Here is a 5,000-nt window from a genome sequence, read left to right as displayed (position 1 = left end):
TAAAGAAAGGGGAAAAGAAAAGAAGATGAGATGATGAAGAAGAAGAGAGGGAGGTGAAGAGGGAAATGAAAATCATTATTCGAGGAAGAAGGACGAGGAAGAAAGGTAGATAAGGAAATGAAGAAAAGAAATAGGTTAAAAATAAGTGGAAGAAAAAGATGAGAAATTGGAAGGAGGCTAAGTAGTGGAACAAGATAAGGGGAATGAAAAATACAAAATAAGAAAAAAAATAAAATTAAAAAAGAAACGAAGATAAGGCAGCAAGAAATAAAAAAAAAGAGCAGACGAAATGATCAATCAAGGTCGGAAAAGAAATAGATGAATAATACGTGGAAGAAGAGAAATGAGAGAGAGAGAAACCTATTCCGAATATTGGCTCAGGAAATTATGATAACCATAAGTCAAGCTATGAGCTTAATACAAGAATCATCTATACTATAGCAGTGCTCTTTGTGCTTGAACATAAATACAGAGCTAATGTAAGCAGCAGTCCTGATAATGATATAAGTGTTCAATAAGAGCTTTCTCTTTCATGGGGGGAAATACTTTCTAATGGAGAAATGCTTTCATCTTTGCGAGCTACGACTTTCTTTCAGGATTATTGGGCTTTTACTTCGTGAGGAAAGGCTCAGTAAAGAAGCTGGAAAAGAAAACCTTATAGTTATGAAGATATCCTTTATCCATTACAATAAAGTTGTAGTGGCTTATTGAAACGTCTCTGCCTGGCAATCTGCCGGACTGGGGTTCGAACCCCGCTCAAGCTCGATAGTTTCTTGTAGAGTCTGCAACCTCTCCATCGTTATGAGCTAAGGATCGGGGGTTGGGTAGACCTATAGGTCTACCTGCTGAGTCATTAACAGCCATTGGCTGGTCCTCCTGACCCTAGTTCGGATGGAGAGAAGGGTTGAACACTGATCATATGTGTGTATATATATATATATATATATATATACATGGTCCATGAGTGACCTTTAAACCTTTGAACCTTAGAGAGCTTTTATCCTAAATCAATCTAAGGAAGTGTAGGAAGAACCTCCGTACTCGTGTTCCAGAATGATACTATTTATTTCCCCCCAAAAAAAAAATCTTCCCTTTAGCATAAAAGCTTTCTTTCCTAGAAGGATCCCCCACTTTCTTCCAATTCAAGTAAAATAATCCTAAAAAAGGGGGACCCCCTTTTTTCAAGACAAAAATTTAAATGAACGTATGCAGGCCACCATAATCTTCCTAAGTTGCCTCTGAAATAAAATAACCTTTAGGCTTTTTTCTTTGTCTTTAATAGTCGATAGCGGCTTCCAGCGTGAGGTTTACAACCTTTACTTCCCAAGCGACAAAGTTCCATTAAATCTCCTTCCATTACCTCCGTTCCAGATTTTTTTCAGCCCTCTTGTTGTCCCAGCATTTTCAGTTTTACTTCATGGTGGAATAACACGATCCCCCAACCCCAGTATTCGACGGAGATGAATGGCCTCCGGCCCCAAGGCAGGGCAATAATGACTAAATTTATAAATCCCAAATATATTCCCCTATTATCATTATTATTATTGCAAGCTAAGCTATAAGCCTAGTTGGTAAAGCAAGATGCTTTAAGCCCAAGGGCTGCAACAGAGAACAATAGTCAGTGAGGAAAGGAAACAATGATTTAAATAAATTACAAGAGAAGAACGAATAATAAAAAAAAATGTTTTACAAACAGTAACAACATTAAATTAGATCCTTTTCTTTTATAAACTATAAAAGCATTTGTTTGCCGTATGTTTTCTTATTTTGCTCATTACGATCATTATTATTCATATTTGTATTATTTTGATCACTATAATATTCATATAATCTATTCGCTATTTAGAATATATAGGCAAATGTCTTTAATTTCTATTTTTCTTTATTTGCACCCATAAAGCATAAAATAATTTTTCCAGCTACCGCAGTCTCTCTGGTTTTAATCGACGCAAGAAAGGTCCATTTTCAAGTAGATTATGTTTGTCCGGGACCAAAGAAAGGGTAATTTCGGCAGAAAACAACGATTTCGTGATAATTTCCAAGCATTCCTACTCCTACTTACAAATCTGTGGTTATTGGTTGTTATCCTTATTATGTAATTATCCTCATTACATCAGAAATAATTACTGGATAAGAAGAGGCACATTTCCTTATTTTGTAGCTTTCGTCTGTTTTTTTTTTTTTTTTTTTTTTTTGTGCTTTGGTCTTACACCAATACCCTTTTTTTAGCCCACACTTTCCTCTATTCCGTTAGGCTGTCCCTGCCATTAACCTCTCGGTTTAAGAAATCACTAATCTGAACCAAGTTTACATAAAAAAAAACACCGATTCTGCACTAATACTTCAATAAAAAAAATAAATTATCCCAATTCTCTACTGAGAACTAAACCTGCATAATTTCTCTAATCTAAAAAAACTAACTTTGCTCCATCTTGTATTAAAAATCAAAGTTTGCACGTTTTTTTTTTTTTTTGGACAAAAAATAGCTAAGTTTGCAATAAAGAATTTATTAGAAAATATTTAAATTTGCTATCATTTAAGGAAAACTATATGTTTATACCTTTATCTAAGTCAGTGAATTGGATCTCCTACTCCCACCAAGTTTGCTCATTTATCAACGTCATTATGACTGAGTACAGCAAATTGGTCTTAGAATGTGCTCACGAAAATTGCAACGTTAGTTCATGATATGCGATCAATCAACCTTGGAGTCTATTATATAAAGTTTGCTCGGGTGTACCAAGGTTATCCAGTATAACTTGTAATAGAAAAATGTAGGAATACTCTCTCTCCTCTCTCCTCTCTCTCTCTCTCTCTCTCTCTCTCTCTCTCTCTCAAACATGAAATCAAAAGGAAATATCTCCTTAACTTAACTGAGATAAACATAGAGGCAATACACGTATTATCACCCAAAATTAAAATCTCTCTCTCTCCTCTCTCTCCTCTCTCTCTCTCTCTCTCCCTAACTTAAGTGTGAGATAAACATAGAGGCAACACACGTACTATTACCCAAAATGAAGAAATCTCTCTCTCTCTCTCTCTCTCTCTCTCTCTCTCTCTCTCATGAACAAATAACACCATAAAATGCAAATATAAAAAGTGTATTTAACTTAATATAAACTAATTCAATATTAAGACCCTTTGCGTCAATGTGCGTAGGAGGAGATGATATTATTATTATTATTATTATTATTATTACTAGCCAAGCTACAACCCTAGTTGGAAAAGCAAGACGCTATAAGCCCAAGGGCTCCAACAGGGAAAAATAGCCCAGTGAGGAAAGGAAATAAAGTAAATAAATAGATGATGAGAATAAATTAACAATAAATCATTCTAAAACAGTAACAGCGTCAAAACAGATATGTCATATATAGACTATAACAAGACTCAAACTCTCCAATTTAAGAGTGACTGGTTAGCATGGTACTTGAAGCTAATAAGTAGCTCAGTCCCGTAAGACTAAGGGTAATGTGATATTCAGTCGAGAGAGCATCCAGGGATAACACGATTGCGCGCTGAATTGATACAATGCCTTTGCTGCAGATGAGGTTCGAGATAAAGGCAGTACTCAGCATCCGAAGAGGAGATTATCCGTATTTCCTATATCTTTATCTACGTATCTTCATCGGAATTTCAATACATTTCTATTAGGTAATTATTATTATTATTATTATTATTATTATTATTATTATTATTATTATTATTGTTGTTGTTGTTGTTGTTATAATCATTATTATTATTATTAATCGCTAAGCTACAACCCTAGTTTGAAAAGCAGAACGTTATAAGCCCAGGGGCTCCAACATGGAAAATAGCCCAGTGAGGAAGGTAAACAAGGAAATATAAAATATTTGATAACATCAACAACAATAAAATAAATATCTCCTATATAAACTATAAAAACTAATAAAACAAGAGGAAGAGAAATAAGATAGAATAGTGTGCCCGAGTGTACCCTCAAGCTAGAGAACTCTAACCCAAGACAGTGAAAAACCATGATACAGAGGCTATGGCACTACCCAACACTAGAGAACAATAGTTTGATTTTGCAGTTTCCTTCATGTTTAAAACTTGCGTTCATATTTATACATTTTAATATGTTGAAAATCAGCAATGCTGAAAAATATATGAATTTCAGGTAATTTTAATAACAACTAAAATATACAATTTTAGTAATAAAAATTCATGAAAAAGCAAATTGGAATAATTAGCAACTAAAATCTAACAAAGTTTACAATACCCTAACAATTACGGACTAATATTAAACAAAACATTCTAATCATAAAAATCAAACTCAATTAAAAGATAACCTAATACTTTAAAATCTCCAATACCACAAATGCATAAAAACATGAAAACAAATAAACAAATAAATATCCAATAACATGAATAATCCTATTTTCTGAATTTCTGCCGAGGGGGGGGGGAGACGGAGGATATTAGCGCCAACGCCCTCAATGCCATGCGCCCACGGCCTCAAAACAAGGTTATTATATCACACAGTGACAAGAGAATGGTTTATCGATTCAGTGGGCGTAATTCCAATTTGATGTCACCCTCCCACGCCCCCCAACTTCCCCCCCCAGCCAACCCCAACCCCGCCCCCACACCTTTCATAACATGATCTGTTACCGATAATATATTCAATACAAAATTACGCTCATTTATAAATTGCAATACAGATTATGAATATATATTTCCGTTTGCACTAGCTTTAAGTCATTTTATCTATCTATTTAATGTTAGCAGAGAATGATAGTTTATTCATTTTATACTTACTGTAATTACACTCAATAATAGGTCTCAATTTAAATACGGTACAGAAAGGAATCAACTTTGGACCTTATTCAGTGAATTAATGAATAAAATATGCTGTCAATAGTCGAATTCAATATACCGTTGAGGTATTTACACATATAAAACAAAATTTATTTCATATATATACAATACACACACACACACACACACACATATATATATATACATATATATATATATAT

The sequence above is a fragment of the Palaemon carinicauda genome, chromosome 17 (genome assembly GCF_036898095.1).
Source record: "Palaemon carinicauda isolate YSFRI2023 chromosome 17, ASM3689809v2, whole genome shotgun sequence".
NCBI lineage: Eukaryota > Metazoa > Arthropoda > Malacostraca > Decapoda > Palaemonidae > Palaemon > Palaemon carinicauda.
Note: the sequence above shows the minus strand (reverse complement) of the source record.